The sequence below is a fragment of the Mus caroli genome, chromosome 8 (assembly GCF_900094665.2).
Source record: "Mus caroli chromosome 8, CAROLI_EIJ_v1.1, whole genome shotgun sequence".
Classification (NCBI taxonomy): Eukaryota; Metazoa; Chordata; class Mammalia; order Rodentia; family Muridae; genus Mus; species Mus caroli.
In genome coordinates, this window is record NC_034577.1 from 66,380,032 (window position 1) to 66,404,542 (window position 24,511).

Below are 24,511 nucleotides of genomic sequence, written 5' to 3' on the forward strand. Positions count from 1 at the left end.
TCTCTCTCTCTCTCTCTCTCTCTCTCTCTCTCTCTCTCTCTCTGTCTCTGTCTCTGTCTCTCTCTGCTGTCTTTTACCCTTTTCCTAGTTGTTACTCTGGTTTTTCTGTGTTCTTCACAGAACATCCTCTCCTGGATGTGCCTTTTCTAAGTACTTTCTCCTACTCCATAATTTATCTTATCATTCCTGTGCAGAGCACATTATTTTATTTTGATGTTGTCTAATTTATTATTTTCCCTTCTCTTACAGTTTTTGTGGTTTCTAAAAGTTTCTCTACCAAGCCTAGTTGTTTATTATTATTATTATTATTATTATTTATTGTTATTTTAATTTATCTTTTATTTCTTGAAATTATAGGCCTAGCCTATAAAGATTTTTCTCCCATGTTTACTCAAAGCTTTGTGGTCTAACACTTAACAGTCTAATATATCTTTTGAGTTAACTTTTGTGTAAGACATGAGGCTTAGACCTATGTGTTAGTCTGAGCACTCCAGAGAAAGAGAACCAACAGAAAATATAAAAGGGGATTTTATTTTACACTGGCTCACATGACAATGAGCTCAATAGTCCCACACTATCTTCAGCATGTTGGAGAACCAAGGAAAATAGCAGGTTTGGTCTTAGAAGGTCAAGACCTCAGAACAAAAGTGAGGTCAATTATGCAGGCCTGAAAGCCATTGAAAACCACTACTGTGATCACATTTCCAAGAGTGAAGAACCTAGACTCTGATGTCCCTCATGACAGTCACAGGTAAAGGCCATTGAAAAGAGTCAAATGTGGAAGGAAGCTGGCATCCTCCTCCCAGTCTCAGCCACCCAAGGTCTCCAGCCTTTGGGACACTATAACATTCAGGGTGAATTTTCCCACTCAGTTGACTCTCTCTCACACCATTCCTCCATGGGCATCCTCACAGGCATGCCCAGGAGTATCCTTGGATTATATTCTGGAACTCCCTCAATCTAGTCAAGTTGTCAATTAAAATTGGCCATCAAAGTCGAGAGAAAAAAAGAGTCAGTTTCATTTGGGGTCTATTTGTTTTAGCCAACTACATCAGCAGTACATCTTGAGAAAACTATCAATGAATTGGAAAGAGAGAAAGGAACCAAGCAGATAAAGCAGTTTTTAAAAGAGAGAAGAAAAAGGACTCACTTCACTCAGTTTCGAGATAGGGTGTGTATTTACAGTAAACAGAGCATTGTTGTCCTTGCAAAGGGAAAGGCACTAAGATCTATAGGATGTAATAAATGGAATTGTTATAAGGAAGTCTTGCCAGCTGATTCTTCACAAAGGTACAAAAGGTATTCAATTCCAAAAGGAAAAAAAAATGAGGCTGAACCTAAATCCACAATACTCTACAAAAATTAAGTCCAGGTTTTAAATGGAAAACATAAAACTTGCAGAACACTAAGAAAGTCTTCAGGTGTTAGGGCTTGGCTGGGAGCTTGTAAACATGGCATCAAAATAGGAGTACATACAGGAGAACACTGATCAATTTGATCTCACTGAAATTTAAAACCTATATTTGCAATTTGATTCTAGTGTTAACCCAGTTTGGTTCCATGGGACAGGCAAAGAATTGGCAGTCCAGAAAAGACAATAGGCCTAAATCTAGAGAGCAAAAGTAAAAATATTTTATTGGAACAAGCTGATATCTCTCCTTAGAATGGAAAAGGACCCTGAGTTGGGAGTCCATTGAAGTAGGAGAACTAGGCCTGGATCTAGGGTTTTTTTTATCAGTGCCCTGGGTCCTCCTATTTTTTTATACTTTCATCCAGAGGTTTGTCCTCAAACAGGACTTTTTATCCCCCACTTCTTTTTCCATGAGAAATGAAAGCTACACCTTCAAGAATAGCTTTCAGGAAATTGTATAAAAGAAAAAGAAGGTGAACAAGAAAGACAGACAAAAACGAACAAGGAATTAAACTAATGATGGACAATAGAACAATAGAACAGGTTTCCTCTTATTATATATATTTAAGGGCATACCCACGATCTCATTGTCATTGTTTACTTACAAAGTAGAAATAGTTGCTGGGGAAGAAAATGGAATCATGAGTTGTGTTCTTTTAGCCCAAAATTCCTAGTCCTTCTAAGAATCCCAACCCTATTTTCCTCTACCTGCCTTTATCCCTCTAAAATTTCCTCGGTGTTTATTTCCTGGTGTCTGAAAAGCTTTCGATTGATATGGTAGAAAACATGAAAACTATCTGAGTGCAATAAAGTCTTTCTTATCTAGCGCATAACTTGGTGACGTTAGAATCAGAAACAATCAATGGCCACCAAACTCAGCCCAGGCCAGTGATTTCTAGGTCCTGAGATGGAGTTTTGTCATACCTTCAGGTATAGCTTTCAGGGGGTTTTATGAAAGGAAAAGAAGGGAACAAGAAAGACAAACAAAAACAAATGATGAACAACAGAACAGGTTTACTCTTATTTACAAAAAAAATAATATTTCAAAGGATGATCTCTAGTTAGAGATACGCTCAGTGTCTATTTACAAAGTAGAAATAGTTGTGGTGGAAGCTAATGGAGTCATGAATTGTCCTCTTTTTAGCCCAAGATTGACCATTGCTAGGAGTGTACAGGAAGCGCTAAGTGAAAGAATGCCAGGTGGTTGACAAACATGCCTGTGACTGTCCATTACTGGAGATTCACCACAGTAGGAAAGAATCTAGGAAACAAATGATTTTAGTTCTGAAAATACAAATTACTATAGTTTGGGAAATTATGATCATCTAACCAAAACAGAGGCTCTTTACAAAATGGCATAGACCTGGATAACAATGGCAAGAAAACATAACTTCGCCAAGTACCTCTAAACATTTATGACATTTCTGGCTTCTGGCTAGGATGAAAGTGCCAGTGGAGCCAAGAATAACATTCCCAACTGCTGGCCAAGGGCAAGGTACAGAACTGCTCATTGATGAGGTCCCTGGCCCTCAAATTATGACTCTTTGTACTCCCCTATCCTTATCACAATAAATGTCTGACATGCAATTGTGATAGTAAAGTTATCATATCCAACTATCTGTCAGCAATGTACTAGAATCACGGTTGTCATAGAATCATCTTGTCATTCACAAAGGTTGCAGATACTGAAAGAAGCATTATTCAGAAGTTTCTAACATGCCTTTAGAACCCAGTAGTCCAGGAAATGAGCCCAGGTTCAACCACTTACTGGTCTTTCGTTGGACATTGAATGTCAATGAGGGTTCTGACACCCATACCATCCTTATCTCTAAATCTTAAGACCCTGGACAGCACCTGGCACCAAATGGGATCTTGACTGTGGAATTGAAGTGTTTGGATCAAAAGAAGAAACTTCTATTCTACTGTGACATTACTATATTTTTCTCTATTTTCTATATGCCACCTATTGCCTGCAGGAAAGTGACATTTTCCAAACCCATACTTACATGAGAAATAGACCAGATTAACACTTTTATTAGCTTATTGTGCAAAGGAAGTATAACTACAAAGCAGAAAATAACTAAGGGTGTTTTGTAAGCACAACTGTCTTGGAAAATGCAAATGGGTTTTCTTTGAATGCATTTTTCTTTCTTTTTTTAAATTTTTATTGGATATTTTCTTTATTTACATTTCAAATGTTATCCCCTTTACCAATACAAGCCTCCTATCCCATCCTCCGTCCCCCTGCTTCTATGAAGGTGTTCCTCCACCCACACACACACTCCCACCTCCCCACCCTCAGTTCCCTTACACTGGGGCATCTATTGAGCCTTCATAAGACAAAAAGACCTCTCCTCCCATTGATGCATGGCAAGGCCATCCTCTGAAACATATACAGCTAGAGCCATGTGTACTCCTTCATTGATAGCTTAGTACCTGGGAGCTCTTAGGGGACTGGTTGGTTGATATTGTTGTTCTTCCTGTGGGGTTGGAATCCCCTTCAACTCCTTTGGTCCTTTCTCTAACTCCTCTATTGAGGACCTTAATGGTTGGCTGCAGGCATCCATCTCTGTATTTGTAAGCCTCTGCAGGAAGTCTCAGGAGACAGCCATATCAAGTTCCCTTCAACATGCACTTCTTGGCATCCACAATAGTGTCTGGGTTTGGTAACTGTATATGGGATGAATCCCCAGATGGGACAGTCTCTGGATGGCCTTTCCTTCAGTCTCTGCTCTACACTTTATCTCCATATTGGCTCCTGTGAGTATTTTGTTCTCCTTCTAAATAGGACCAAAGCACCCACACTTTGAGGTAATGTCTGTCTTTGACCCTGAGGAGTGTTTTCTATATGCAGCAAAATGTTGGGTCCTGTTTACGTGGCCAGTCTGTTAGACTATGTCTTTTTATTTGGGAATTGAGTCCATTGATCTTAAGAGATATATTAAGGAAAAGTTATTGTTACTTCCTGTAATTTTTGTTGTTAGAGGTAGAACTATGTTTATGTGGCTATATTCTTTTAGGTTTGTTGAAAGATTACTTTCTTCCTTTTTCTAGGGTGTAGTTTCCCTCCTTGTATTTGTGTTTTCCATCTACTATCCTTTATAGGGCTGAATTTGAGGAAAGATATTGTGTAAATTTGGTTTTGTCATGGAATATCTTGGTTTCTCTGTGTGGTAATTGAGAATTTTGCTGAGTATGGTAGTCTGGGCTGGCATTTCTGTTCTCTTAGGGTCTGTATGACATCTGCCCAGGATCTTCTAGCTTCCATAGTCTCTGATGAAAAGTCTGGCGTTATTCTGATAGGTCTACCTTTATATGTTACTTGACCTTTTACCCTTACTGCTTTTAATATTTTCTTTGTTTAGTGCGTTTGGTGTTTTGATTATTATGTGTCAGGAGGAATTTTTTCTGGTCCAGTCTATTTGGAGTTTTGTAGACTTCTTATATGTTCATTGTCATCTCTTTTTTTAGGTTAGGGAAGTTTTCTTCTATAATTTTATTGAAGATATTTACTGGCCCTTTAAGTTGGGAATCTTCATTCTCTTCTATCCTTAGGTTTGGTCTTCTCATTGTGTCCTGGATTTTCTGGACATTTTGGGGTTAGGATCTTTTAGCATTTTGCATTTTCTTTGACTGTTGTGTCAATGTTTTCTATGGTATTTTCTGTCCCTGAGATTCTCTCTTCTATCTCTTGTATTCTGTTGGTGATGCTTGCATCTGTGACTCCTGGTCTCTTTCTTAGATTTTCTAACTCCAGGGTTGTCTCCCTTTGTGATTTCTTTATTTTTTTCTACTTCCATTTTTAGATCTTGGATGGTTTTGTTCATTTCCTTCACTTGTTTAATTGTGTTTTCCTGTAACTCTTTAAGGGATTCTGGGTGTTTTAGAGCACCTGGAAGTGTAGCCTCCCTTGGGTGCTGTGGGACTGGCTGTCGAGTAAAATGTTTAAAGAATGAGTGAGATATTCCTTACTCACCTCTCTTCTCATTATATTGACAGTGTAATATCTCTTCTCATTGTTTTCTTAAATCTTTATACTCAATATTTATTATAATTATTAAAATTTAAAGCTTGTATCTTTCACAAATTGAGATAAAGTCCTAATTATGAACTCTTTAAATATTACTTCTGTATTTGTCTCTATTTCCTATTGGTTATATATTGTACCATTTCCTTTTTACTGTGGTTTATTGTCCAGTCTAACATCTTTTATTTCTCTTTGTGCATTCTAATCTAGATGGTTTCCTCAGTGACAACTCCAGTTCATCAATTCTCTCTCTAGCTGAATCTAGTCTATTTATTAGTTTAAATACTCTTTCATCTATGATAATATTTTTCCACTCTTAGAAATTCTATTCTTTTCAAATATTCTAGAACCTTACCTTTAAAATATTTCATTTTGATCATATATTCATCAATATAGCCAAAGAATGAAAAACAATCTAAAACTAAAATTATCCAAGTCATTGCATAAAGAATATAGGTTCATCTCAATACACATTAAATAACAATTTAACTGAAATATAAATAAAGTATTCAGCAAAGTCAAAAAACAAGAGAGTATCCTTAAATAGATAAAATATAATATAAAGGAGTTGAGATGGCTCAGCTATTAAGAGCACTTCCTGGTCTTGCAGAGGACCCAGGTTTGGTTCCTAACATTCACATGATGGCTCTTAACCATCTCTTTCCCTAGTTTTTGAGAATCTGAGTCTTCTCCTGTCCTTTATGAGCACTAGACCTGCACATAGTACACTTAAATACATGTAGGCAAAACACTAATGCATACTCTTGTCCATGGTTGTCCAAACTCCTGCCTCCACTTTCTCACAATAGTAGACCGTAATCTCAAATTATAATCTTAATAAACTATTTTGCTCAGTTGATTTTATCAATATATTTTATCCCAGTAACAGAACCTAAAATTAAGACATCATCTTACACTGGTAAGTTTGATTTTCTCACACACATTTGTACTGAGGACACAGATATTTGAATGTTATAGAATTAGAAAATATCTTATATCCAGTTAACTTTTATAGAAAGAAAATGGTATGTATTTTGCATAGTTATTAAAATCCAACCTCCTTAATAATGAGGAAAAAAGGACTGTGTCTCTCCACAATTCTCAGTGTCCTCTTCCTTTTGAACCCAGAGATATCATTTATAGTAAGCAGGACTTTCAGGTTGGAAGAAGGGAGAGAGTAAGCAGGAAAGAGCTAGTGGCTTCTGGATTGGGGATAGTGAAAGAGCAAGATGTACCTGCTAGTGTCTCCTAGTTTCATGGCAGATCCTCCAGGATTCGCCACCAGATAAATTAGATTTAAATTGGCTTACAAGATTAGCATTCTGGTTGTTGCACCCAGAGATTGAGTTACCATTATTTCTGACCTAAGTTTGTGTGGTGTTTTTCTTCTCGTGGCTACTCAACTGGGTTCCAGAGAGAAAGGTGCAGCAACAAAGCGTGGTTTTGCCTGATGTGAACCACAAAGGCCTTAGGGGGTTTTAAGCATGGAGCTGGCATAGTAGCAACCTGCCAGTGGGAACTTAGTGAATTAGGTGGAGGAGATGTTTCAGGAACCACCTGGCCAGAGAATCTGACAAGATGAGAACACCCCACTGGTGCTATGTGACCCACCGGTACCCAGAGTAGTGTGGGAACTTGCTGTTCTTTTTTAATATTTCTCACAGCAGCCATCTGAATAGAATATGAGGCATGTGTGAAATGAGAGACGGAGCATTCCTATAACCCTTTATATGATTAACAATGTAAGCCATAGCTCATGTTTTAGACAGAATGAAAGGAAACCATTTATTTACCAGTGTTCTTTTCAAAGCACACACTTCATTTATAAAAATGCCTTACCGTATATGTGGCACATGTATTGCAGAACCCTCCCTACAAATGTTAAGATGGGAAATGATCATAGTTTATTCAGTAGAAGACAGCAATTTGGAACTAAAAGGCCCCAGAGTGAAGTTCTTGCAGGTTAAGGGAGTCTCCCACTTCAAATAATGCAACAGCTCTTAAACTTAAACTTTACCACGAATCAGAATAAACCAGAGTGCTCCTGAAAACATTGCTTGTGAAAATGCATATGGTCAGAAAACAGCTCAGTTATGGGCAGGCCATAGGATACATAGAGGCTCACCAGGAAAGAATTCTCAGGAGAAAGTAGAGATATTGAGCTATTCCCTTGCTTTGCTTATTTTGCTTTGCTGTTTTATTTTACTTGAAACAGAGTCTCACTATGTCACACAGGCTGCCTCAAGCTTATGCGGATTCTCCTATCTCAGCTTCCTGAATGATAGGACTACAGGTGTGAACCCCCACATTGCATTACAATTTCTGAACCATAGTGAAAAATTCAGACCTGCACATGAAATGTGTTGATTCCTTGCAGCATATAAATTATACTTCAATATTTTAAATAACAAGTCAGAAATGCTGACACATGCCTATGATCCTAGTATTTGGGAGGTAGAGGCAGGAAGATCACAAGTTCAAGACCAGTTTTGGCTCCACTACAAATTTGAGGCCATCTCACACACACACACACACACACACATACATACACACATATTCTGATACATCTATAGGCTTCACCCTCCTAGAAGTTCTGGAGAGACTTGAGAACCTCAATTATAATGCAAATGCTGTTGGCCTAGACACATTTTGAGGAGCACTGAGCTGCCTCATGGTGGCTATATTTACTGTTTCCTGCCATGTACCCATGGGACCGTCTTTCTCAGTTGTTTCAGACCCCTCTTCAAAAATCCATTTTATTCAAGTGACTTAGAACACTAAGTCACCTGCATGCCTTCATGACAGAGAGCCCACCAGAGATGACTATTTATAGTCAAGTGAAAACCCTTTTTCTGGTAGTTGGGACTATATACAGAGATGACAGTTTATAGTCAACTGAAAACCTTTTTTCTGGTAGTTGGAACTATATGCAGGTATTCAGGATCCAAGTGTAGTGCCAAGTATTTAGAGTAAGGGGTTTTTAAAAGCAAAAACCATTCCCAGGTATCTTGCTCAGCATCTGTAAAGGAAGGTTATGTGCAAGCAAGCAGTTTAACAGAAGCTAAGTTAGCTGGAGGGGAAAGCTAGAAAAAGCAGGCAGTTTAATATAAGCTAAGTTCTCTGGGACACCTTGACCTCATATTGCTAGAATAGAGATGAATAATTTTTCACAGGATTCTCCATCAATAAGATAAAATTCTAGTTAAACCTAAAATGGCCCCAGGAAAAGTACAAGATGGAGGAATTTCTGTACTGTCCTGCCCTATCATAACTTTGCAGTCCTGAGAAAATGACATTTTGAAGACATTTCTACCTAAATTGACTAAGGTTCCCTTAAAATATAATGGCCCTGGAAAAATCTGACTGAGAACTATTGAACAAATACATCTAACATTTTGTGAATGAGTACTTAGCCATCTTTAAATGGGCAGGCAAGTTGACTGTCATTAAATGAGCCAAGACTCGATGAACTCCTGGAGAGCAAAAATAGACAGATGAGATGCAGCAGTTGTTACTTACCATTCTTAGCTCTCATGGTATTGAGACCTTCTGGGATTTGCAGTTTATCTAGTACTAAACTGTGGCCATGCTATCTATGATTGGCTACTGTACTCTTCATGTGGAACAACCTTGTTCCTCTTCCCCTCTCATTTTCATTGTCAGTGATGTGATTTTATCAGCATCAACTCCAATACATGTCAACTTTAGTTATAATGTGTTACATCCTTCTTGGCCCAGGTCACCATTATCTTTAGCCTGGATAACTTAAGTACCAGTTGTCTTCTGTATTGGTTGGCTCTTGCTATGCACCAAACTATCCAAAACTTGCTGGCTTAAAACAACAAATTATATGCTCACTTTGGCAGCCCATATACTAAAATTGGAATGAATCAGAGACGATTAGCATGGCCCCTGAGCAAGGATGACACACAAATTTGTGAAGTGTTGCATAATTTTGAAGAAAGTGATGGACATAATGGTACAAGAAGCCTGTAGAACACCAAATAAATGGGACCAGAAGAGAAAATATTCTCATCACATAATTATCAAAACACTAAATGCACAGAGTAATGAAAGAATATTAAAAGCCACAAGGGAAAAAGGCCAAGTAACATATAAAGGTAGACCTATCAGAATTATACCAGACTTCTCAACAGAGACTATGAAAGCCAGAAGAGCCTGGTCAGAGGTCATGCAGACTCTAAGAGAACACAAATGCCAGTCCAGGCTACTATACCCAACAAAACTCTCAATCAACATAGATGGAGAAAACAAAATATTCCAGGACAAAACCAAAGTCAAACAGTATCTAGCTAACAACCCAGCCTTACAGAGGATACTAGAAGGAAAACTCCAACATAAGGAAGATACCTGCACCAAAGAAAGGACAAGATATTAAGTATCTCACAACGAAGTCAAAAGCAGGGAGCCACAAGCACATAAAACCACCTACAAAACCAAACATGTCAGTAACCAACAGTCATCTCTCCTTAGTATCTCTCAATATTAATGGACTCAACTCATCTATAAAAAGACATAAGCTAACAGATGGGATATGAAAACAATATCCAGTATTTTGCTGCAGACAAAAAACATACCTCAACAACAAAGACAGGCACTATCACAGAGTAAAAGGATGGAAAAGGGTCTTCCAAGAAAATGGTCCAAGGAAGCAAGCAGGAGTTGCGATCCTACTATCCAATAAAATAGACTTTGACCCAAAAGTTATCAAGCATGATGAAGAAGGACACTTCATATTCATCAAGGGGAAAATCCACCAAGAGAAAGTCTCAATTCTGAACATATATGCCCCAAATGCAAGATCACCCAAATTCATAAAAGAAACTTTACTAAAACTCAAAATTCACATTGAACCCCACACAATAATAGTGGGAGATTTCAACACCCCACTCTCACCAATGGACAGGTTATTGAAACAGAAACTAAACAGAGACACAGTGAAACTAAGAGAGGTTATGAACCAAATAGATTTAACAGTTATGTACGGAATATTTCACCCTAAAACAAAAGAATACACCTTCTTCTCTGCAGCTCATGTTATGGTCTCCAAAATCAACCATATAATTGGTCACAAAACAACCCTCAACAGATACGAGAAGATGGAAATAATACCATGCATCCTATCAGACCACCATGGCCTGAGGCTGGTCTTCAATAACAGCAAAAACTACAGATAGCCCACATAAACGTGAAAACTGAACAACTCTTTAATCAGTGATAACTTGGTCAGGGAAGAAATAAAGAAAGAAATTATAGACTTTCTTGAATTTAATGAAACTGTTGACACTTTATACCCAAACCTATGGGACACAATGAAAGCAGTGCTAAGAGGAAAGTTCAAAGCACTAAGTGCTCTAGTAAAGTGCCCTAGAGAGATCTTACACTAACAACTTAACAGCACACCTGAGAGCCCTAGAACAAAAAGAAGCAAACTCACTCAAGAGGAGTAGAAGACAGGAAATAGTCAAACTCAGGCTGAAATCAACCAAATAGAAACTAAGAAAATAATACAAAGAATCAACAAAACCAAAAGCTGGTTCTTTGAAATCATGAACAAGATAGATAAATCCCTAGCCAAACTAACTAAAGGGCCAAGAGACTATATCCAAATTAATAAAATCCGAAATGAAAAGGGAAACATAACAACAGAAATGGAGGAAATTCAAAAACCTATCAGCTCCTACTATAAAAGCCTACACTCAACAAAACTGTAAAATCTAGATGAAATGAATGGTTTTCTAGACAGATGCCATATAACAAAGTTAAATCAAGAGCAGCTAAACTATCTAAAGAGGCCCATATAACACAAGGAAATAAAAGAAGACATTAAAAATCCCCCAACCCCCCCCCAAAAAAGTCCAGGACAAGATGGATTTAGTGCAGAATTCTACCAGACCTTCAAAGACCTGAAACCAAGTTTCCTCAAACTATTCCATAAAATAGAAACAAAAGGAATACTACCTAACTCGTTCTCTGAAGCCACAATTACTCTGATACCTAAACCACACAAGGACCCAACCAAAAAAGAAGAACATCAGACCAATCTTGCTTATGAATATCAATGCAAAAATACTCAATAAATTTGCAAACCAAATCAAAGAATACATCAAAACCATCATTCACCATGATCAAGTAGGCTTCATCCCAGGGATGCAAGATTGGTTTAATATGTGAAAATCTATAAACATAATCCACTATATAAACAAACGCAAAGATCATCTCCTTAGATGCAGAAAAAGCACTTGACAAAATACAACACCCCCTCATGCTAAAAGTGTTAGAAAGATCAGGAATTCAAGGCCTATAACTAAACATAATAAAAGCATTATACTGCAAACCAACAACCAATACCAAATTAAACAGAGACATACTTTAAGCAATCCCACTGAAATTGGGGACAGGACAAGGATGCCCACTCTCCCCATATATTCAATAGAGTACTTGAAGTGTTAGCTAGAAAAATAAGACAATAAAAAAAGATCAAGGGGATACAAATTGTTAAAGAAGAAATAAAGGCATCACTATTTGCAGATGATATAATAGTATACATAAGTGACCCCAAAAAACTCTACAAGAGAACTTCTCCAGCTGATAAACAACTTTAGCAAAGTGCCCAGATATAAAATTAACCCAAATAAATCAGTAGCCTTCCTTTATACAAAGGATAAACAGGTTGAGAAAGAAATTAGGGAAACAATTCCCTTCACAATAGCCACAGATATCTTGGGGTAACTCTAACCAAACAAGTGAAAGACCTGTATGACAATAACTTCAAGTCTCTCAAGAAAAAAATCGAAGAAGATCTCAGAAAATGGAGAGATCGCTCATGCTCATGGATAGACAGAATTAACATAGTAAAAATGGCCATCCTACCAAAGGCAATCTATAGATTCAATGTAATTCACATCAAAATCCCAACACAATTCTTCAGAGACGTGGAAAGAGCAATACGCAAATTCATCTGGAAAGGTGAAAACCCCAGAATAGTGAAAACAACTCTCAACAATAAATAACAGCTGGAGGAATCACTAACCTCCCATCCCTGATCTCAAGCTTTACTACAGAGCAATAGTGATAAAATACTGCATGGTATTGGTACAGAGACAGACAGGTAGATCAGTGGAACAGAATTGATGACCCAGAAATAAAACCACACACTTACAGTCACTTGATCTTTGACCAAGATGCCAAAAATAAACAATGGAAAAAAGAAAGCATCCTCAATAAATGCTGCTGGTCTAACTGGTTGTCTGTATGTAAAAGAATGAAAATAGACCCATATTTGCCACCTTGTAAAAGCTTAATTCCAAGAGAATCAAGGACCTCAATATAAAACCAGATCCACTGAATCTAACAGAAGAGAAATTGGGAAAGAGCCTTGAACTCATTGACAGGGGAAAATTTCCTAAACAGAACATCAATGGCTCATGCTCTAAGATCAAGAATTGATAAATGGTACCTCATAAAACTGGAAAGCTTCTGTAAGGCAAAGGACATAGTTGATAAGACAAATTGGCAACCTACTGGTTGGGAAAAAAATCTTCACTAACCCCACATCTGATAGAGGGCTAATATCCAAAATATATAAAGAACTCAAGAAGTTAATCACCAAAAAACCAAACAACCCAAACAAAAAATGGGATATAGTACTAAACCGAGAATTCACAACTGAGGAATTTCCAATGGCTGAGAAACACCTAAAGAAATGTTCAAAGTCCTTAGTGATCAGAGAAATGCAAATCAAAACGACCCTGAGATTCCACCTTACACCAGTCAGAATGGCTAAAATCAAAACCTCAGATGACAACACATGTTGGAGAGGATGTGGAGAAAGAGTAACACTCTTCCATTGCTGGTGGGATTGCAAACTGGTACAACCACTCTGGAAATCAATCTGGAGATTACTCAGAAAATTGGAAATAGATCTACCAGAAGACCCAGCTATACCACTCTTGGGGATATACCAAAAGATGCCCCACTATGCCGCAGGAGAATGTGTTCCACTATGTTCATAGTGGCCTTATTTGTGATGGCCTGAAGCTGGAAACAACCTAGATGTCCCAGGACAGAAAAATGGATACAGAAAATATGGTTCATTTACACAATGGAATACTACTCAGCTATTAAGAATGAGGACATCCTGACTTTTGCAGGCAAATGGATGGAACTAGAAGATATCATCCTGAGTGAGGTAACTCAAACCCAAAAGGATATGCATGGTATGCACTCATTAATAAGTGGATATTAGACAACAAAGAAAAGGGAAAAAAACATACAGAATACACAAGATACAGTCCACAGAATTCAAAAGGCTCAAGAAGGTGAAGTGCCCAAGTGATGCTGCCTCAGCCCCACTTGGGAGAGAGAAGAAAGCAATCACAAGTGGGGAGCGAGGGACTTGGGAGGGAAAGTGGACCAGGTGGAGGAAGCAGAGGAGGGGAGAGAGGAACCTGGTCTGATATTGGGTGAGGGAAAAGTACTGAAGCCCTGAGGGCCAGCAGAAAGAATGGAAACAGGCAACCTCAGGAAATAGGAGTTTGGGGGGGGACCCCAGAATGCACCAGAGACCTGGGAGGTGAGAGACTCCCAGGACTCACAGGGAGGGACCTTTGATGGAATGCCAGACAGTAGGGAGAGGGAACTTATGGATCCCACCCCCATCAGGAAGACAGGACATCAAGTAAGGAATGGGGCTGCCATCCCACAGTTATACTTCTGATCCATAATTGTTTCTGTCTGAAAGAATTACAGGAATGGAAATGGAGAGGAGCCTGAGGAAAAGAAGGTCCAGTGACAGGCCCAAAGTGGGATCCAGCTAAGGGGAGGTCCCAAGATCTGACACTATTACTGAGGCTATGGAGCACTCACAAAAAAGGAACCTATCATGGGTGTCCCCAAAAGACCCAACAAGCAGCTGAAAGAGTCAGATGCAGCTATTTGCACCCAACCAATGGACAGAAGCAGCTGACTCCTGTTGTTGAATTAGGAAAGACTGAAAGAAGCTAAGGAGAAGGCAATTCTGTAGGAGGACCAGCAGTCTTAATTAATCTGGACCCCTGAGAGCTTACAAACACTGGACCACCAAACAAACAGTAAACACCAGCTGATATGAGGCCCCCAACACATATACAGTAGAGGACTTCCAGGTCTGTGTTCATTCAGAGATGATGCACCTAACCCTCAAGAGACTGGAGGCCCCAGGGTGTTTAGAAGTCAGGTGGGGTGGGGGTTGGAGGCATGCAAGTGGAGATGGGGTGGGGTGGGAGAGAGGTGTGGGATGTGGAGCAGTCAGAGAGTGGATGGGGAGGGGTGGGAAATGGAATACCGAGTGTAAAAAATGAATTACAAATAAAATTAAATTCAAAAAAAGAAATGTATATGAAAAGTCAAACTCCTTGAGAAATGGAGGGAGAGAAAACATGCTTTCTGATTCAAATTCTCTTAAATAAATGGAACAACCTTCCTCCTACCCTGACTCCTGAAGAGTTCAAAGAGTTCTCAACTCCTTTGCTATCCAACATGACAAAATGCATCTTTCCTACCTATACAACCATAGATAAATTATTTACAAAGCTTAAAAAAAAAACAAGTTATGTAGCTCACAGTGTTATGGCTCTAAAAACTGAGTGGGGCTCATCAAAAGTGGCTCTTCTGTCTTTTCTGAACTCAAACCTATTCCTGTAGTATGTTTTCTGATTTGGCTGGGGATGGTCTGGTCCCTGGTGGCCTCTGCGGGGACACTTTCTCTGTAGTCCATCTGATTTTTCCATTCCAGCAGATCAGCCCAAGTACATTGACTCAGCAGCTGTATTATTGTTCAAGCAGACATCAAGGTCTCTTGATTCCTGAGATTGAGAGAGCCATAATCTTCTACCACACTCCATCAAGGAAAGAGAATCACAGCTTCAGCATAGATCTAAGCTGTGGGGAAACAGACCTTGATATTTTTTTTATAATGAGACTTAAAAGATCATTGTTTAAGAAACACGGAAAGTGAGAAGGAAAGCATGCTTGTGAGTGAACAACTGGCTGTAGCCTTCTCCTTGTTTTCTTCCCTCCCACTTTCTCCCATCCACTCTCTGACAGAATTCAGAAGGACCTTATGAAAATACAAATTGGTCCAAGTCATACTCTTACTTAGCATCATCCCTGGTTTCTCACTGCTTTTGAAATAAGATGGAAATTTTATTGTGGCCTGAAAGGTGCATGCATTGTCCTCTCCTGTTCATCCCATTTACCTGCTTTCTCGGCTCAACCTTCTTCGCTTTCTCCCTGATCTTCCAATGGGATGCTGGAAGCCTCAGGCCTGAGCTTAGTTTCTCTGGCTGTCTGGAGGACTTTTCCTTTTACACTTTCCTTCCTGGAATCTTCTTTATTGTTATTATTATTGCCATCATCATCATTATTGTTACTTTTATTTATTTACAGTTCAGCCATTGTCCCCTCCTGATCCATCATCCTACAGTTCCTTAGCCCATTCCTCCAGTCCCTGTCTCCAAGAGGATGTTCCTCTCCACCCCCACCAGGCCTCCCCACTCCCTGGAGCCTCAAGTCTTTCGAGGTTAGGTGCATCTTCTCCCACTAGGGCCAGACCAGGCAGTCCTCTGCTGTATATGTATGTCTGGGGTCCTCGGACCAGCTCGTGTATGCTGCCTGGTTGGTGGCTCAGAGTCTGAGGGATCTCAGGGGACCAGGTTAGTTGAGACTGCTGGTCTTCCTATGGGGTCACTCTCCTCTTCAGCTTCTTCCAGCCTTCCCCAAATTCAACCACAGGAGTCCCTGCCTTCGTCTAATGGTTGGGTGTAAGTATCTGCATCTGTCTCAGTCACTTGTTGGGCCTCTCAGAGGACTGCCATGCTAGGCTACTGTCTGTAAGCACACTATAGCATCAGTAATAGTGTCAGGCCTTGGAGCTTCCCCTTGAGATGGATCCCAAGTTGGGCCAATCACTGGACCTCCTTTCGTCAGTCTCTTCTCCACTTTTGTCCCTGCAGTTCTCTTAGACAGGAACAATTCTGGGTCAGAGTTTTTGACAGTGAGATGACAACCCCATCCCTCTACTTGTTGCCCTGTCTTTCTACTAGATGGATGCTATGAGTTTCCTCTCCTCACTGTAGGACACTTCATCTAAGGTCCCTCCCTTTGAGTCTTGAGACCTGATAGTCTCTCACCTTCCAGGTCTCCAGTACTTTCTAGAGGGTCCTCCCACCTCCCCCACCCCCAGGTTGCATATTTCTATTCATTCTGCTGGCCCTCAGGGCTTCTCTCCTATCTCCCCAACTCCCATACTTGATCATGTTTCTCTTTTCCCCTCTCTCTCCCCTCTCCTACCCAGATCCCTCCCTCTGCCTCCCAGGATTATTTTCTTCTACTTTCCAAGTGGGATTGAAGTATCCTCACTTGGGCTCTTCTGCTTGTTAACCTTCTTGAGGTCTGTTGATTTTATCCTAGGTATTCTATACTTTTTTAGATAATATCCCCTTAACATTGAGTACATGCAATGCATGTCCTTTTGGGTCTGAGTTACATCACTCAGGATGATATTCTCTAGTTCTCGTGATGTCCTCATTCATTTTTTTAAACCATTTTAAAATTTTATGACATTTATTTTCCTTGAATTAATTAATGTGTTATATGTCCATTGAATTTTATGATCCTCTTTACCTTTTACAAGTGAAGGCATCAAGACAGTTGAGATATTCTCTGCTTAAAACATAGATGGAGGCCGGGCGTGGTGGCGCACGCCTTTAATCCCAGCACTCGGGAGTCAGAGGCAGGCGGATTTCTGAGTTCGAGGCCAGCCTGGTCTACAAAGTGAGTTCCAGGACAGCCAGGGCTATACAGAGAAACCCTGTCTCGAAAAACAAAAAAAACAAAAAAAACAAAAAAAAAAACATAGATGGATTGTATTGTATTAATACAATTAGATTAACCATATGATTGTGCCTGAAGCTTGGTGACCTTTGCAGATTCTCCAACTGGGCAGATAACATGAATCTTCAGATATTGTGGCCCTATCGCTTTACTTTACCAGAGTTTAGGGGGAAAACAAAACAAATCAAAATTTTAAAAAACAACTTGAAAGGTAGGACTGGGAAAACACTACAATTAATAAAGTACTTATTGGTTAAGTTGATTTGCCAGCATGAGGACCTCAGTTCAGTCCACAGATCCCATGTAAAATGATTAGGAATGGTGATGTTTGTTTGAAATGCCAATACTGAGGACATGGGAAATGACAGAACCCTGGGACTTGCTGTCAGATAGCCTTGCTTATGTGGTGGAGTTTTAGATTGGTGAGAATTCTTGTCTCAAAAAATGAATAAATAAAGTTATGGGCCTCCTTCATACATGCACGCACATGTGCATGTGTGTACACATGTGAACCCTTGTGCACATATTTCACAGACAAAATAAAAATCTACTGTGCTCACTAATATAAGCACTGCTCACCTTGCTTACTAATTCTATCTTTACCTCAGCCCAGGAAAGATCCAGACTTCTCCCCTTTAGAATAGATATATTCCAGCTGTAGATTAGTGAAAACAGTGGGGTTTTTTTTTTGTTTTGTTTTGTTTTAGGGGTTTTTGTTGTGTTTGTTTGTTTGTTTGTTTGTTTGTTTGTTTCCGGTTTCAGGAACGACTAACTGAAGAAGAGAGAAAAGAGCAAGCAGCACTGGGTGATCTCCACATGACAGCTGATGAGGACTCAAGAAGCGAGCACAGTAGTGTGGAGGAGGGGAAAGAAGAGAGCAGAGTGCTCCTGAAGAGACTGAAGGCCCTGGAGGTAAGCCACCCCACCTTCCACCCACTGAGAGGAAAACCTGCAGCCACTGGCACTGATTGGGAGTCTGGGTCTTCCTCTCTTAGTTCTCCCAGACTGATACAGTCACCAGTTGGCCACTAGAATCCCTTCCTCAACACTGATGTCCTCATTCTTAATAGCTGAATAGTATTCCATTGTGTAAATGAAGCACATTTTCTGTATCCCTTCTTCTATTGTGGGATATCTGGGTTGTTTCTAGTTTCTGGCTGTCACTGATAAGGCCTCTATGACATAGTGGAGCATGTACCCCTGTGGTATGGTGGGGCATCTTTTGGGTATATGTCCTGGCTCCTTCTTAACCTCTGAGTTTCAACTTCAAATCATCCACTCAGTTTAAAGGAAGCCCTTGCTGTTCTTCCAGTGTGGCTTCTCCACTTTGAAAATCATATTGGCATTGCAACAGTATTCAAAGAGGATACTGTTAAGGGCTATTCATTCCTTCAGAGAGTACAATGTTGTTCTCAGGAAATCAGGTTCATTCTCTTGAGGCTGGGTTAGCTACAACAGAAGTGGGTGGCATAGAGAGTTCATTACTTACATTTTGTCTTTTCTGAATGTTCTCAGTTACCTGTCTACCATGAGGTTTTTCTCAGAGGCCAAAGAGATGTCATACCTTTGTTCATGGACTTCCGAGTCTACAGAACAATAAACAAAAAATTAAACCTTTCCTTTATGTATCACTCAATCCCAAGTCTCCTTCCATTACAACAGAGTATGTATTAAATTGCACTCTAACCTTACCTTTGTCTCTTCATAATATTCTATTATGTCAGGTGTCATTTCTGTCTCCCTTCTCCCTTTCCTTCCCTTCTTCTATCTCTATATTGATCTTGATCTTGATTTCTCTCTACCCCCTACTTAAAATAGAAGCTCTGTGAGATCCAGAGCCTCCTGTATCTTGGTCATAGGCTCGGAGTATAAACTGATTTCCAGCTCATAGTAAATGCCCAATAAATATCAGCATCAATGGCAATTTTGCTGAGTCACAGTGTCTGCTGAGCTCCAGGTTAAACACTAGATTCTCATTATCTTAAGTTGTCAGTGCAGCATTTGTGGCAGATAAACGTTTTCATCCCAATTTTATAATTGGAGAAATTGAAACCTAGAGAGGCTGGTGCTTTTTGGAAACAGTAAATCTCTGTAGTCAGCAACTGTTCTTTCTTTGCCTTGCACTTCTCAAAATGCTCTTCATTGCAATGTCTCCGTTGTTTGGTTGGTTTGGTTTGTATCTTCATGCACAGGAATGGGTTGAGCCTTATAATTGGTGCCTAGTTCTGTGTCTTTGAAAGTGTCCAATTTACTGCTGACTGCGGATATCAACTTCTTACAAGTAGAAATATTGTTGGTGTGCCAGCACCTCAGTCTCTGCTCCACCTCCTCTCTCTAAGCTGAGGCTGCCTGTGAGACCTAGTCACATGTCATAGGATGATGAATATTGGTGTATTTGAAGACACTTCTGACTCAGAGAGGGGAGACTCACTGGAGAGCTCACCACTTTTCAAAGGTATAAATAAAGAAGCACAAGCAAGACACAGGCAGTGATATGCAACCCATGATATCTGCCACTTTTGGCAGATTACACCAGCAGCCAAGACCATCTGTAGAAGGTTAGTTTTTTTATTCTCTTATGACCCTTTCTCATATAAATCAAATATAAGAAATCATAGGACCAAAGGAACCAACATTTACAGCCATATTATCCCAAATGTGGGCTGATCTCACAAACCTAAGATCAATATTGGGAATCCCCACTCCCAGAAATGGTCTATTTTTCTGAAATTCTTTCTGATATCAAATAATAGGCACTTATGAGAATAAAGTACTTTAAAATATGTCTGAGTTTTCTTCACATGCAACAGATATATTGCCATGTGTGTTTAATGCTCTCTATACAACCTTTTCTTTTGTGGATAGTAAAGCCTCATATTTCAACCTTCTGTCCATCATGTCCATTATGTCCTTAGGTCATAGAAATTCTTCTTTAGTGTTCTTTCCTCCCAACTCTATCCTCTACACAAAAACTATCATTTACTATGTGTCTCATCACGTAGGATGTTCTAGCTATCTCTGTTCTTACCTAGTTTCCTTTATTTGAGAACTTCTTCCATTAATCCCTGACTGGTCCATCTCGGAGTACACCAGCTCTTAACACATAACTATGAAAATACTATTACTATCATTTGCATTCATGATTATTTCCTTAAAATCTATCTTTTTCCTGAAGTTACAAACACTTGGGTGTGGTAACTATGACTCTTTGGGGCTTTCTGCCATCACTATTCTCCCAAAGTCTTTCTAGTTGGTGTACACAAGAGTTTAATTAGGTTTAATTGAGTGATTGAACAAATGAGTGAGTAACACTCCTGTTTGAGGCTTCCTAGTCATGATAATCTGTTGTCTTTGTGGCAGATTAACAAGCCCATAAGTATAAAATTTGGCAGACTCCAGAAGGAAGATATTAACACTCAGTCTTGTCAATGAGATTGTTTTCAATGACTGTAAGAGATGGATATGACAACTACAGTAGTGATGATATTCATCACACAGACTTTGTGAAGACTAGATGAAGGTGTTGGCCAGATGAGAAGTGTTTCACAAGTGTCAGCTATTATGCTTACTGTCAGAATGTACCACAGTATCAGAACAAACAATCATTTTCTAAACATTCATGGACTATTATGGAAACCTTTTTTCTAAGTATTGGTTAAACTCTCCACAAGTCCAAGGGTAAAAAGTGCTCAGCTCCCCTTTAAAACCCTGAGAGGCTGACCCATGCTTAATGAGGGATTTGCAGTCTTCTCTCACCTTCTTTCATTCTCTCTGTCTGTCACCCCTTACCCACCTATCAGTTCTTGGTATCAACTGAGTTCATCCAGCAAATATGGGAAAAGAAGAAAACCTTCAAGATCACCCCACAGAGCAAAGTCCTTCCCCATGACTCATGACATGACCAATTAAATGTACCCCTTCATATGGCTCTCAGATCCCCCAGAAAAAATGGTCATAAATATCCCTTAAAAGCTATTCTCATACCATCAAATACAACTAGACTCCCAGGTTCACCTCCTCATCTTCCTACCCATTATACCTCAACATCACCCACATCATTCTTCTACTGTGTACTTCAGAGTCCCACATAAAGGTAGGATCCTGCACAGGTGCTCTTCACTGAGTGACTATTCCTCCTTAAAGACCAAGCTTCTCATCTTGAATAGAAGCTTACACACACACACACACACACACACACAGAGAGAGAGAGAGAGAGAGAGAGAGAGAGAGAGAGAGAGAGAGGTAAACCTTCTAATAGTGGTCAGAAAAAAAGAGATTTGATACAATTAGGTCCCTACTAGATGTTCAAAAAACTATTAATTTCAGTTCCAATTATCTGTGAATATTGTTTAAAACACAAGTCACTAATTATCTGCAGAGAAGCAGAGTATCTCAAACAAGGACCCTACTCCAGAGTCTGCACAAGTATCAACCAGCAACAGTCCCTGTACAGTTGTCAACTACAGTCTTGGCCTTCCTTCTAGAAGACAGCCTAGTAGTATCCAACCTGTGTGCATGATGAGACTTTCCCCTAACTCTTCTCCTGCCACCAGCTCCAAAAGATGCTTTGGTAAGACTATAATCTTTCCAAGGACAAAACTTTTGCCTGCCTAATTTTATGCTGACAGGTAGCCAGCCCTCCAAAGGTTGTCTGTGAACCAGCTCCAGGATGATTGTTTCCTCCACATGGTTAGCTAGAATGGATCATGACTCTCACTCCAGCTTTGGCAATTAAGTTGTGTGATTTCCTCCCAAGACAGAAATAGAGAAAGAATCCCTGAGAAAGAATCTTTGTTGTATCATTAGTGAAAATAACAAGGAGATACTGATAGGGTACAACTTAAGGTCTGTGCACAGAAATCTAGTGTTGTTTTCAATATCCAGTATATAACAACCTCATTATAAAATATGTATTCAATTATTTCTCCTATAACCCTTTTATTTCATTTTCATTTAGAATATGATTTGTAGGTTAAGTAAATGGTTCAGAGGAAAAGTGTTCTCTATGCAAACATGGACCCAGAGCTCAGATCCCCAACACACACGTAAAAGGCTGAGTGTGACAGCAAGTACCTGTAAACTAGCACTAAAAGGTGAAATAGGAAGATTTGTTGGCTCACAGCCCATTTAGCCTAGCTGACACATTAAGCCTTGGGTTTACTGAGAGCCCCTTTCTCAAATATATACATATATATATATATATATATATATATATATATATATATATATTCAAAGACAGCAGATGTCTACTTGTGGCCTTCACACACACATGTACTGGCTAAACACACACACACACACACACACACACACAAATCAGACTTCAGAAGTTCGCCTCTGAGTAAATTTCTTAAATAGGTATCTCAATGGGGTAGAATGTCTCTCCTGCAGAGCAGATTCTAGCAGCCAGGATAAGCCACACTGCTCATTAGAATGCAGCTGTGATAAGTTCATACTTGTCAACACTTACTGCATGTTACACATAGTAAAGAATAACACTCCAGGAGAAGTAACACTAAGATGCTGAATTGTAATCAAACCTTCTCCTTCTTAAGAGCACTGAATACTCCTCACCATTATCTTGCCAATTCCTACAAGCTGTTCACTAATTTGTCTTCAGCACATACACACAATGAAATTTGTTCCACTGTAAGAAAAAAAAAGCCACTGTTTGGGGGGGGGAAACATGCTGCTGAAGTTAATACAGCCCCAAAAGACAAATATTGTATATTTTCTCTCATTTTGGTTCCCACATTTGACATACATACATACAGAAGACCATGTATGTATATATGACATAAAAATACTAGTAAATCTGGTTAAGGGGAAAGGGGGAAAGGTTCAGAAAAAGAAGTGGAGGATGCAGGGGAATGCATTCAACACAAAATATGCATATGTACAGAACCTTATTTCTAATTTGTTATAAGGATGTAAATCAAATATTAAAAAAAAATAAAGTAAGCAGCTAAACATTAGGGACATTCCTTTTGGGTCCCGACTCTCCAATACAGCCCCAAACCAACTTCTGACCTTCTGAAATCTGAGATATTAAAGCATCCATTTATAAATAGATAGACAGATAGATGATGATAGATAGATGGATAGAAAGATAAATAAATGATAGATGGATACCAGATAGATAGATAGATAGATAGATAGATAGATAGATAGATAGATAGATAGATAGATAGATAGACAAAGTATTTGCCAAAGCAAAACCCTATGAAATTTACAGCCACAAATTGAAGAAGCCATGTTGGGATCCTCAAAAGTCCCATTAACAGACACCTAAAAGAATGTCATTAAAACAATGTGGTATCTTCAATACAACTAACGTGCTCTCTTCTGTTCTAACAAGCTCATGAATAACAGATGAAGGGAGCTCTGTCTGTTTTAATTAATTTGGTCTTGAAATGAATTCAATCCAATACAAAATTAGCAGGCAATTAAGTCTCATTGGCCTAAATGGACAAAAACACGCCAACATTATTGGCTAGAGAAGCAAAATGGAAATGGACAGGGGCCATGGTACATTCTCCTAAAGCAAAACCAGGAAAAGGAAAGGGACATCTGTCTGTTCCCACAAGGAGACAGCTTACCTTCTTTTCCCCCATCCTAGAACTGATTTCCTGCCTCCTCACTGGGAGTTTCCAAATACACATGTTAGGAAGTTCTCAGGAAATGACTGATGAGTGGCAAGATTATAGACTGGAGAGATGACCCAGTGGCTAAAGTGCTTGCTAGACACTTATAAGGACCTAGTTCAGATCTCTGAGAATCACATTAAAGTCAGTCATAGTGATGTATATCTGTGATCCCAGCACGGGCATGATCCCCAAAGCTCGCTCCCCAGACATTATAGCCAGTCACAAAACTTCAGATTCATTGAAGAGACTTTGCCTCAAAAAATAAGGTAGATAGTGATATCGGAAGAAAGTTGGCATCAACCTTTGTCTTCTGCACAGTTATGCATAGACTCATCATGCATGCACAGAGAGAGAGAGAGAGAGAGAGAGAGAGAGAGAGAGAGAGAGAGAGAGATTTTAATTGATTGGTTTTATTTTGTTGTGTTTTGTTTTAAAAGTCTTCAAATAATTCTTGAAAACTAGCTCTGTACCTAAGCACTGATATAATTATCAACAGCATTCTTAGACATATACAATAAATACATTTAGTTCTAA

At 39.3% G+C, this 24,511-nt stretch overlaps 1 non-coding gene across 1 annotated transcript; it reads left to right on the plus strand.

Moving 5' to 3' along the window:
- The first annotated feature begins 9,288 nt into the window (after positions 1–9,288).
- Positions 9,289–9,395, plus strand: LOC115031880. The gene has a single exon (XR_003837516.1). It is a non-coding gene; the product is annotated as a U6 spliceosomal RNA (small nuclear RNA).
- Positions 9,396–24,511: the final 15,116 nt, after the last annotated feature.